This window comes from Ursus americanus, chromosome 3 (genome assembly GCF_024610735.1).
Source record: "Ursus americanus isolate L20-20 chromosome 3, mUrsAme1.1.p, whole genome shotgun sequence".
Lineage (NCBI taxonomy): Eukaryota > Metazoa > Chordata > Mammalia > Carnivora > Ursidae > Ursus > Ursus americanus.
In genome coordinates this window covers 72,622,243-72,635,616 of record NC_142129.1, presented here as the reverse complement: position 1 = coordinate 72,635,616, position 13,374 = coordinate 72,622,243, and the positions used below count along the sequence as shown (strand labels likewise).

The 13,374-nt window shown below is 35.9% G+C and overlaps 1 long non-coding RNA gene across 1 annotated transcript in view; it reads left to right on the top strand.

Annotated features, from left to right (window-relative positions):
* The window catches only part of LOC123789326 (uncharacterized), a 433,455-nt gene that overhangs the window by 310,331 nt on the left and 109,750 nt on the right, over window positions 1-13,374 (top strand). Inside the window, exon 5 of the long non-coding RNA XR_015724030.1 lies at window positions 12,252-12,296. This is a non-coding gene — a long non-coding RNA (uncharacterized LOC123789326). The remainder of the gene's footprint in view (window positions 1-12,251; window positions 12,297-13,374) is intronic.

Genomic DNA, 13,374 nt, shown 5'->3' with positions numbered 1-13,374 from the left:
ACTTAGTATTTATTACCCAGTATTATTATTGTTATTATTTTACTTTGAGGTTAAGTACCTAGGTTCCTTTATCTTGTGTTAGGGCATCTGATTCCAAATCTATGTAAGTGTGATCTATAGTGTCCCTTTTATTTTTCTCCAAGCTGTAATATTATGACCCTTTCCCTTTGCTTCACTGGTTTTAAATATCCTGCTGAACTTTCAAGGAATTAGTTCAATCCTACATTATTTGTTAAGGTTTGTCTAAACACTTCATCCTACAAAGCTCCTTCTTTGTTAGCATCTTATCTTTCTGACATATCTTCTCAATAATATTGTATTAATGTCAGAGAGATTTGTAACTTACGCAGCGCCTTGCAGAGTACGTGCTTGGTTAATAATTCTTTTTCATTCCTTCTCTTCATCATTATTCCATAAATGAGAAACTGGATTACCTGGATCACAGAAAGACTGTGTGAATTATTACCCAAATTTTCAAACTCTTTCCAATGTGTCACCTTTGTTAGCCATAACTCACTCCTTCCCTGGACTCATCCAACCACCCCTTTTTATAACTTCTCTTTAGACCCTTTGTGTACATTTGCAGCTTAAGTTATATTGAGAGGATGACTGAAATAACATAAATTTTTTAAGTGCTACAAATGATACGCATTGGTCTTTTCCTAAATCACCTACTTGTTCTAGAAAAATTCAAATTTGATTGGCACAATTTTCTTCTCTAAGAAAAAGCAGCTTTCAGCTAGGGAAAGTGAAAGCTTCATCTACTGAGTGTCATTACAGAACTATGCCCCAGAACAGAAGCTTCCAATTTCTAAGAAAGCTTAATTGGCTGTTCTACCCAGCAATGATAATATGGTTCATTTCATGATCAGATGAGATTGAGAGAGTTGAGTCTTTTCTGATATTCAAAGTGACTTGGTTGTTTTCCTTTAATGTAGCATTTTGATAAAGCAAGATTTATACCTCAAAGATCAATTTATACATTGAGATAAAAATTTTGATTCATAGATCAAAATATAGGAACAAAATCTACTTTATTTTATTATTATAGTATATTCTTAGTGATACTTTAGTATTAGATTATTCGTGTTTTAAAAAAATGATCTTGCTGAATAGAATCAGATGATTCATTCTTCTTTCCATTGTGGGGTATACAAATTTGGATTATGTAGGAGCAGTGCAGGAGAAGATAATGGAGATAATAAAAAGCTTTTTGTTTCACACATGTAAAATCTGCCTGCTTCTGTGAATGGTTTGTGACCTTCCAAACAGAGCAATACCAAAATAACACAGTTCAGAGTGGCCTCTCCCCGCAAAGAATGTGCTGGAAGCCACACAGAGGGACATCATCTGTGTTTTTGATAAAAGCAACTTTGTTGTCAACTTCATCACTTTAAGGTCTACTCAGAATAAGGAAGCTGAAAGAAATAATCTAAGAGTTTTGGTTCATTTTATCTATTCCAATTTAAAAAATAACATGCTTTTTATACAATCAGGATATGTAAGAAAATAATCTCTTCTGTTTTTCCTTGTCCTGTCTGTATACTTCTCTGTGTATTTCCATGGCAGTTGTCCATTTTTTAATCTCAGTTTTATAGCCTTTCCCAAGAGTAGACTGCCTTTTATAAGATAAAGATCTCTATATTCAGGACTTGTGTTCTGACTTGGCAATTGTAGATGGACTATCCACGAACAAATATTTTGACCTCTCCAGGATTCCATTTCCTCATCTCTAGATGAAGCTGTTGGATGAGATAACATCAGATGCTTTTAAGGTTCAAATAATTCTATCATATTATATCTTCTTTTAACATTTCTCCCTCTCTTTTCCCTCCTTTTTTACTTCCCTCCTTCCTTTTGATGCTAGAAACTATTCCTGGAACAAAACATACAACACCTCTGCCTTTATGGAGCTATGTTATACTGATCATAAGTTGAAACAAATAGGTATATGGCTACATAATGGGGATAGGGAGTAAGTAAGATCAGTGCAGTACTCCCAGAGTAATGTGTGGTCTGACAATAGATGTCTGCTGCAGTCAGTTAATCATATGGTCAAAGGAAATAAACGTGACTATTCCTACTGGATCAAGTTAATTAAGCTCTACTGGATTTTCAGAAAAACTGTTACGAATTACAGTCTAACAGAGGGATCTCCTATATTACCTATGTTTCTGAACAGAGCAAACACCCCTCTTGAAAAAGAGGAAGCTTAAGAAAATGATGCTATTATAACGCTAAATGTATATACTATGAAGATTATTCCAATATTTCTTCAAATGAGATGGGTTAATTTAGTAAATATATATAGGGAAAGAGAGAGAAAAAAGTTTGGGGGAGACTGTTGGATCCTGGCTTGATACTTGCACTAATTTCTGATGTTACAGAATCTCAGTGAATTCTACTTAGTAAGACAGATTTTGAGCATAAGAGGATAAATGAAAATGAGCTAACTATGCCTAAGACAAGAATCAATAGGGTATCAAACTCCAGGATCTCCCCAATTCTTGATTGTAAAATCATATATGTGTGCTGGAGCCATTTTGTATTTACTTACAGAGTTGATGGTGTACATCTCTTTCTCTCTGTAGTTCAGTGCTTGACTTTGGTAGCTTGGAGTTGGCCATAGTGGAAGTATTTATGGAAGTAAACAAACACTACAAATCAGGATGTATTTTTCCCCCAGAAAGCTGTTGTTAACAATTTACCAGCACAAGGAAAATAACAAATCCCTATACTGGCTCCCTTTAATTTTTAATACAAGTTATTACACTGGGAAGGCAAAATGGAAGTTTTGGGTTATTTCTATAGGGCAAAGAACTCTGGTTGCGTTGCAGGATATAGTTGGAAATTGTGCTCTGGTGGGGAGGAGGTACATGTGCATGGGACCATTTAGGTCTTACTAGGTGGGGACATTTTTGAATTAAGAGAACAAGGGTGTGTGTGTGTGTGTGTGTGTGTGTGTGTGTGTGTGTGTGTGTATGGGTTAAGAATCAAGTAAAAAAGAACAAAATAGATCAAAGTACAGTGACTCATTGTGTTCAAAGTGTTGCCCCAGTGACTGTAACCAAGCCCTATTTCTAGCCATGACTGAATGATTCTCAGGCAGATACAAGGGCCACATTTGAATAATCAAATTTACTGCCACTGGGATTTAATTTGAGCTGAGACATCTGGAAGATTGGAGGTCATAGGAACAGTGTAATCTTATGGCAGGTAATATTTTGTTTTTGGAGGGTAGTAACACAGACTTGGCCCTGCTGGACATGGCTTATTCCATCCCTAGTGAGATCATGGATCACAGTTTTATTCTATCCTTGTTCACTAGAATTCTCAGCCCAGTAAAGCACTTTTCAGAGAAACTAGGTCTTCCATCATTGGTCTGTTCCTAATTGGAAATAATAGTTAAGAGTTGTCTGGACCCTGGCAATGAAAATAGGGAGGGGATATGTGGGTGAAAAGTACAGGACGAATCTAATCTAACATTACTTTCTCCTATAGTCTTTGACTTCCTTCCTTTATATCGGACTCCTGACTTTTTAATATTACTTAGCATGAGTCACCTTTTGATCTAGGTTTGTTTTGACTAAACCAACAGATTTTTAGAATCACTGTTAGTAACCTGCAAGCTGTTGAATTCCAAATTGTTGCGTGTTCATCTGTAGCAGACTTAAGCCTGATCTAAAATCATACTCTGCTCTTCATGATTTAGTGTTTGCAAAATAGTCCTCTACAAATTCTCATTTTTTATAATAGAAACTTTTAAATCTATAAAACTTATTTTGGGTGTAATGATTTTATTCTCTATTCTGATTTTGTATTTCACTAATTAGAGCAGTTGAGAGGCTATAAATGTTTGAATTGGGTAAATTTTTAGATCTGTACAGCACGAGAGACACAATGGAAACATTACAGAGTAGTTTGAGGAATTGGAAGGTTCCAGATCCTTTGAATGCTCCAGGATACCCTTATTTCAATGATCAGGGTTCCTTAATTTTCTATCAGTGTATCTTCCATATAAAAGAGTTAGTGAGGTTGTGAATTTAACTGGTACTTTAGTTAAGCACTCCTAGAATCAATTTCTATATTTGATATTTAGTAGCTTCAGCTCTATGGTGACAAAAGATAGGGGTTTTTTTTGTTTGTTTGTTTGTTTGTTTTAGCATTGTAATATACAGGAACTGAGTATCACTCCAAATCTTGGAGTAGGATTTTTAAGGGTTGTTTTTAGGGTTTTCTCACTTTAAATTACTCTGAGTCATTAGATATAGTAAAGATACTATCATAGCCATAGAATTTTCCATCCTTTGTTATTTCTCTAGTAACCCAATTCAGTAACTTGATTGGCTAACTCACTGCTCTGTACCATCATGGGCTAGGACTTCTCTGTCCTGGAAAATGGGAAAGTATCCCAGTATTTTGTTTCATGTTAACCACATAACACATTGCAAAAAAGATAAATTTCTCTAAGAATCTGTGGCCCTTGCCCTACTCCTAGTATCTAATTCTGTATTTGTTAAGGTGTCTGTGAATAAAAGCAATAGACATAGTTGTGATGGTACCTGACTAGGCTTTTGATGCCACATTCCCAGACTGGCCATCATGATGTGGCTATGTTGTATATAATGTAAACACAATAATATACATTTTAATTACTTTATAATCTGCAGACAGTGGCATAATATAAAATTGTACATGAAATGTGGGTTGGTGTTAGATACAAGTTGACCTGGCTTGCTAAGTGACTTCACAATCACAAAATATATTATGCTATAATTTCAGGGACATAAAGTTGATGGTATAAAAGGCTGGGAAGCCTTCCTGTGGTTTCCCAAGACCTATTGGGATCTAGGGCCTGAGTAGGAGAATACTATCTCTACCAACCTAAGTATATTGTCCACAATAACCTGGAGAGTCTTGAAAAGCAGCACTCACTCCAAATCTTTTTTACCTTTGTGCCTTCCAGTACATTCTCTTGAGAAAGTATCTTCTGTGTATTTCACAATAAATTGTACCTTCTATGAGAACAATATATCACAATTCTTTCCTTCTCTACAACTCCTACCTAATCTTTTAGAAGATTGAGTCACAAACTTTGGTTAAAAATTTTTTTGGTAAAAAAAAAAAAATGAGGAAAGAAGGAATGTTTCTTGAAAGGAAAATGAGATAGTTTACAAAGTTAAATAGCTAGATGATTAGGTCTCAGGAAGGACAGAAATTCCAACTCCAACTGCCCTAAACAAAGAGGAAATTCATTGACTAATATGGCTCTACAGTGTTGGTTTGATCCAGCACCTCAGAACTTTCACCAAGAAATTAACTTCTTTCTATTTCTCTTTCCTTCCTTTGTACCACTCTAAAGTTGACTCCTTCTGTTGTGTCATAGGACTGCAGCCATAGGTTCCTGAGGATACATTCTTCCTGGTTAATTTCAAAAGCAAGTGTGTGTGTGTGTGTGTGTGTGTGTGTGTGTGTGTTTGTGTGTGTGTGTTTGAGGGAGACTGAGAGAGAGAGAAATATGTCTATTTTAATCATTGAATAAAAGTCCCAAGCTTCCCTGTGACTGGACTAATTTTAGCACCTGCTCATTCATGAAAAGTCATACACTATCTACTTCGCTTAGGCATTAGTTTGCTGCTAAAGGATTAAAATCAGCTCTCTGAAAAAATATAACCATGTATCTATGTACATAAGATCATTTTACATTTTACTCATGGAAAGGATGTTTAGCTCATAATTCACAAATAAAAAAATACACAGTAATCTTCGATGTAAATTCCATATGACCTATTAATTCTCTCAGAATACTTTTATTAACTTTTGCTCAACTCTTTTTTTTTTTTTAAAGATTTTATTTATTTATGTGAAAGAGAGACAGCCAGCAAGAGAGGGAACAGAGCAGGCGAGTGAGAGAGGAAGAAGCAGGCTCCTAGCAGAGGAGCCCGATGTGGGACTCGATCCCGGAACGCCGGGATCACGCCCTGAGCCGAAGGCAGACGCTTTAACGACTGTGCTACCCAGGCGCCCCAACTTTTGCTCAACTCTTATATCATAGTCAACCTATGGTTGCGATCCAATAATGATTTGAAAACATCCTAGCTGTTGGGAAATCTCACTAATTCATTCATTGATGATGTGAGTGAATTACTTGCTCATTTGGACAATAATGTTCAAATGTTGGAAGAATATATATTATTGAGCTACAAGCATTATGTCACTGACTGCAGAGTTGGGAAACGGTATGTAGTAGCACACCATTACATAGAACTTCCACCATAGAGATACAATAATTGTCAAAATCTGAAGAAATCAATTCTAATAAAGTGTAGTAAAATACATAAAATGGCTAGGAATTGATGTAGTTTAATTATTTTCATATAATTTAAGTATGAGTTCATAATTTAATTTTTAATAATGGCTCTGTGTAGTAACTGACTTCCAGACTTTGAAGAAATTCAGCAGTTGGCTTTGGGGAGCTGCTGTGAGCTAGCTCCAACACACCTAGGCTGGGTCTAGGCTACATACCCACCCAAACTGAAACTGTGGCATGGGGATGAATTATGTGGTTGGCTTCAGCAAATTAGGACACATTTGAACTAGAGATCAGATAATACCATTCCAATTACGTGAATGGGCCATTAGGGTACTGTTAGTACTGGGGAAGGGAAGGCATATTCTAGAAAGGCAACTAAAAATTTCTGCCACCAACAGGAACAAAAGCATCCTGGGGTCACAGCAGCAGGAACTTGGGGCCCTTTGCTACAGTGCTGCCCTGGCGTGACTCAGCTACCACTTTCCAACTTTGTGCTCCTTTGCTCAACCTTCTAGTTGCTGGGGAAAACACTATGATTGGTCCAGTTTAGATCACCAGGAGTCAATATTTCTTCTGAATAGAATTGCTAGATGCAACTGAAATAGGCAAAATATGTCTAAAGTATACCAAATAAAATACAAAGTAATCTCATTTTAATTCAAGCAGTTGGTAATATATTCCAAGTTTAAAATCAATGAAATCGTAAAATACAGTGGACCTTGAATAACATGTCTTTGAACTGCATGGGACCACTTATATGTGGATTTTTTTTATATATATATTCAGTATAGTACTATAAAGTATGTTCTCTTCCTTAATATTTTCTTTTCTCTAGCTTATTTTATTGTAAGAAAAAAGTAAAAAATGCATATAACTCAGAAAATTTGTGTTAATTGACTCTTCATATTATTGGTAAGGCTTCCAAACAACAGTAGGTCTTTTGGGGGGAATTAGAAAGTTATATGCAGGTTTTCAACTGTGCAAGCGATTGGCACCTTGATCCACATTGTTTAAGGGTCAGCTGTATTATATTTTGGGAGGTCATGTAGCAACTGCATCATGAGTAAGAATTTAGGGGACTTTGTATCTCTCTTGATCTTAGAGTTAGAAAGTTCTAAGTAAATGAAAATAAAACAATCTGATTGATTATGAATATGTATTAATTGAGTTAGGTTTGATTACAGGTAGCAGAAAATCCCACAGAGCCTTGGTTTTCTTTTTTTGTTTTTTTTTTTAATTTAAATTCAATTAACCCACATATCATCATTAGTTTCTGACGTAGTGTTCAATGATTCATCAATTGCATATAACACCTAGTGCTCATCCTATCATGTGCCCTCCTTAAACAGCCTTGGTTTTAATAAGCATAATAAATTTCTTCTTTCTTAGAGTCTGGAAGTGTCAGTTGAAACATACTATGGTACTCCACAGAGTCTGAAAACCACATGACTTCTCTTTTTTCTCTGCAGAGACCTCAGTTCCCAAAATAACCTCATGGAAAGAGATGATTGCTCCAGTTCTAGCACTGTATCCTCATTTCAGCCAGCAGAAAAGGCTTGTTCTAGAAGTTTTATACTTGATTCTGCTCACATTCCATTGACCAGAACTCCTAGGTTTACTTCAGTATTGCTGCAAGAGAGCTGTATGTGCAAGGTGAACAAAACACACACACAGGGATTTCTGGAATTTTAATAATATACCAATAATATAATTATAGTTAGCCAACAAGGAAATATTTGCTTATAAATTATGATTAGAGCTGTGAAGAAAATAAACAGATAATAATACAAGAGGGAAAATAATCAGTAAAATGAGTGGTAGAAATTAATTCCCGTAAGAGGCAAAAGAAAGAAAAATGGGAAAGCTTCATAGAGAGGCTTTTGACAAGTGGATATAATTTGCAAAGATTTGGGCTGGAGATAAGCCTAGAAAGGGAATTTAAATATAGGGAAAACATGAGAATCAGACATCCAAAATGCAGGCTTTGTTCAGAGATTATCATGCAGTTTTGTTTGTTGAAATTAAGAGTGTATGGACAGTAGAAGGAATAATCTGACACTTAGACAGAACTTATTCTGTGTCAAGCACTGTTCTAAGTTCTTACCTTTACTCATTAACTCTCCACAACCACCATCTCCGGTAGGTCTTGTTATTTTTCCCATTTTCAGATGAGAAATTTAAGGCCTGGAAAGTATAAATAACTTGCTTAAATTCATAAAGTTCTGATTTTAGGAAGTGTAGCTCTGAGTCTGCTCTTAACCCCTGGACAATGTTGCTTTAAAATAGGGAGATCTCTAATGTAGGGCCATGATGTTGTACTCAATAATTTGGACTTAATTTTATAGGCAATGGGAAGCTACTGAAGACTTTTGAGTAGAGGTAGATGATATATTTGAATTTGTGTTTTGGGGATATTGGTTTAATATTTGTGGGATGAATAGATGAAGAATGGGGTGTCATTTGGGAGATGCTAGAAATGACCCAACGAGAATCAATATAAACCTTGACTGAATAATGAATAAAGCCTTGGAGAGATTCTCTGAGACTAGTTTTTCTAATCTGTAGTGCATATTCAGGCTAGAATAAAATAGAAAGAAATGTTGGCAATCCTTTGGTATGATGTGGCAGTATTAATTATCGATCCTCTCTGCAATGGCAAGGTGAATTCAGAAGGAAGGCAGTAATGTTTATTAAGCATTTAGTTTGTGCCTAGAACTAACACTGGCTTATATTATTTTTTTATTTTTTTAAATATTTTTTATTATATTATGTTAGTCACCATACAGTACATCCCTGGTTTTTGATGTAAAGTTCAATGATTCATTAGTTGCGTATAACACCCAGTGCACCATGCAATACGTGCCCTCCTTACCACCCATCACCAGGCTTATATTATTTTTAATTCTCACAACAGAAGTATAGGAAATAGGGCTTCTCACTGAGTTCTGTTCATTCTCAGATGAGGACAGCATGACTAATTTTTTACTAGTTTTGTTATTAGCAAATGACAGAACTTGAATTGGGTTTCAAGTCTTCTGTCCCTTACACTATACAGCACCTATGGCAGTACCCAGTTCACAAGGTAAATTTGCCAGTCACAAAGCCTTGGGAGGTGTGGCCACATGCTCAACTTGAGACACGTTTTGAAATAAATATTCCTTTGAAATACAGTCTTCTCTGAGATTACCTTGACTTTAGCTCTGAAGTACGACAGATGGGCATGAGTAGAAAAATCTTCATTGATTTCTGGCTTAATCACATGATTAAGTTACATGTACAAGACCTCTTTATTACAGAGGAAGAAGATACCAAATATTTTCTGAGATTCCCAAGCTTTCCTGTTTCATGGGATCCTTAGTCCTCATTCATGTTGTCACTGTGTCCTCAGACCAAAAGGAATATTAAAAATTCCATTTATTACACACAGTGAAGTCCAATAACTCAGTACTTACGTCCTAACAGCTTATTAGATGTCTGAAGAAAATAATATACATAAACTATAAAAAATAATTTAATTTTTACATAAGCACAATTACTAATGGGATATATGTATCTATTGAGTATGACACACCTCTAAGATACTAGCACCACCCTAGACACCACTGGGACCCTCATTTAACCTGTGTTCCACATCGGTTTTTTTTTTTTTTTTGTTTGTTTCGTACTTGGTTTTCTTCCCAGCAGTCACTGAAAATTCAGCTATGCAAAGAGATGTCGTTGAAAGGATTTTAGCACAATCTACTCTTTAGACTGAACTACCTCAAGCTAGTTGTTTGCAGCATTCTGACAAATGTCAAGTACTGCTGTGTTTCTCTTAAAAATTTAAGGTATTCCCTAGTGCCTGGTGAATTTGCTGTGACATCCCAGGGCACAGCTGCATAGTTTGGAAAACATGTGTATACGTTATTTGGTACATACCAAGAATTTTGACCTGAACACATTACAATTTGCATCCAAGCATACCTAATTCAAAACACATTTTTCAACACTAATGTTTTTGTTTTTGTTTTAATTTTTTTCCAAATACAGATTATTTTATAGATGCATCCTGTTGCTGGGAGAAAAACAAAGAGGAAAGCATAGATTTGAAGTCATGTTTCAAATACTTGTTTCATTATTCACTGGCAGTTGGTCTCTGGGCAAGTTACCCAACATCTGTGAGCCTTAGTGTCTTCCTGTTTTTTAATCTGTAATGTGGAAATACTCATAAGCACTTCTCATGATGCCTGTCAGAATTAGGGTAAATGTTGTATTGGAAATACCTGGGACAATGTGTGGTGCCTTTTGGGCTTCATCGAATGTTGTTTTATCCCTCCTTCCTCTCTAAAGGGAGATTGTCTCATGGAATTGACTGTACTTCTTTTCTAAATAACACATACTTAAAATGAGAGATCCTTCTGTAAAGGCTGTGAAGGGCAATGATTTTTAAATTAGCAGAAGAAGGCTAGCGCAGAGGAGATGAGATGTTTAATTCTGGAGAATTTATGCCGCCAGAACCATTAACAATCTCCTTTCCAGGAGCAATTATCTCAGCAGCAAAGTAAGCACTGAGGGACACACACGCAAGAATTAGACAAGCAAAAGGCAGATGAATTTAGAAAATACAAACAAAGAGGCATTCTGTAATAAAGTATGTTCCATGTGCTCCTAAAAAATAAGTTCTAGGGAATATTATTCTTTCTGGGTTTTTTTCCTGTATATTAGGAGTGCTACCGATCAGGATTCTCACGAAGATGAATAATTCCTAATTATTTTCAGCATGTGTGTCATACGTGACTGTGTGTCTGAGAGAAATTGAACCCTGATTCCATGGCCCGTTCTGTCCATCTTTCTCCAGGGTCAGCCATACGCAGTTGGGAAAATTATGCCTACCGGAGAACAATTTCTCACTCATTCAACATTCCCTCAGAGCTACATCAGATCATTAACAAGGATTTTCTCAATTAACTACTAAATCAGCAATTAAGGCTTAAGAGATATCTACTGCAAATAAAAGGGTTATTGATTTTAATTCAGTCATATCTTATAATTATGGATATTAATCATACACAGTCTTTAACTGCAAAATAGGACTCTCCCTACCAGTCAGACATGACAGAAGGAGGTAAAGTTAAATGACTTTCAAGTGGACAAACTGCCATTACTTAGTAATGAGATTGAACAGTATGGCACTAATTTAAAAAAAGGGATAGATGCTTTACAGGATAATTTTTAAATGACTTGAGATTTATATTTAGGCTTAGTTAAAACTCATCAGCCATGTAATACATGAATACATTCATTGAAGGATCATCTACAATTACAGTAATGGAAAGGCAACATGCTACGTGAAGTTACAGCTATACTCTCTGCTCACACAGACCAGTGCATATGCCAGATCATGTCTTCATTAACATATTACATGGAACTGTAGCTTGTTAAAAGTAGTCATGGAAGAGTGGTAGGAGCATAGTAACCTCATGAATTCCTTCATATTTAAATTTATTAAAATAAAAATGTAGGCTTTTTTTTCTGTCTCGATATGTTCATTTTGGTCTAACAGAATATGTAAAGTCTCATAAAAAAATAGAAAAGACTGCAGCCCACCACCTTTCTCTCTTTTACCAGATGGCAACATTTTCTTTAGCATTCTTTCATGTTTGCCAAAGCTCCAGCTATCAGCCATGTGTTGAGTGAGTTTCGGCAATCTGGAAAATAGAGTACGGGTTCTATTAGACAGTGTTGTAATTTTGCACAAAAATTTTCCTTGCCCAAGACCAATTATATTTAGACCTTGTTTAAATGTATGATTCCAAGCTTCATGCAAATTCCTATGACTGACAGCAACCTTTTCGCAAAGTAGAGTTTGTTTACATTATATCTTTATCAAATGCTACCGCTCCTTCTGGTCTGCTGTTTCCGTGATTGCAAATTGAAGTCTTTTTTCTGTCCTAAACAGGTCCCTGAGTGTCGAAGTAAAATTGCACTCAATGAAGTTAAAGAGGTAAGGAAGATTTTATTCAAGGTTTTATTTATTGTAGTCAAGAGGGAGATCTGTCTAAAGTCTGAACTCATTTCCTTTGAAACAAAGGGTAAGGAGATTTGTAAGCACTGGGGTGAGAGAGAACACAAGCCATATGTGTTTGCTAATTTGCTTTTTCCAAAAGAAAAGTAAATTTTCTCCTGTTTTTGTGATAAGAGGTAATTTTACAGCTTAGAGTAGGGCATCCAGTGAAGTTAGGCCCCTGTCCTCCCACAGAGACTGGGAGATTGGAGAACTGCCTTGATATTGACATGTCAAAGGGATGGCTGTCAGATCCTAGAGACAGGTAGTCCTGGATTGTAACACTGACAATAGCTTTTTTTTAAAAAAAATTTACATCTCAAAGGGGGCTGAGAAGGAATTTGCAGTGACAAAGTTTTTAAAGTAAATGCTCCAAGAAAGGAAGATCAAGGTACTAGAGTCAGGAATAAGCTTGTCTATAAAGTTTAATTCAGCTGAGAACTTAAAGGCTGTGTTCACAAATATCACTAGGACTCTATGGTAAGAACTGATAAGAATAATGAGAACCTCATAATAATGGTGGGTTGTTGGGATACATTTCAGAATTTAGTAGCCAAGGGCCCCAGTGTGTGTTCTTCCCAGAGTCAGTTACAGTTACGGTGATATACTCATTAACTGCACTTGAGAAGTCACTACAAAACCCGTTCAGAAGGTGAAAATTTATTTTGTGTCTGTATGTCTTAAGTCATACTTCTCATTGGTTCCCGCCCCTCTTATAGAAATGTGAGATTAAAGGTGTCTCCAAAATATGCCATTACTTCTCCTAAAGCCATTGAGTGTCTATGGATTTGACTGTGGTTATATAGTAAGACTCTGAATATACCCATATACCATCCACGTGGTGGTGTTTATACATTTCAAAAGTACACTCATTTTTCATTTGATCCACACAACAACATCTTAAAGCAGAAAAGGACAGATACTAGGATCCCCTTTTTACAACACAGAAAATTGAGGTTCCTGGGAGCTAAGCAACTTGTCCATGGACACATGGATAGTAAATATTAGTACTAACTTC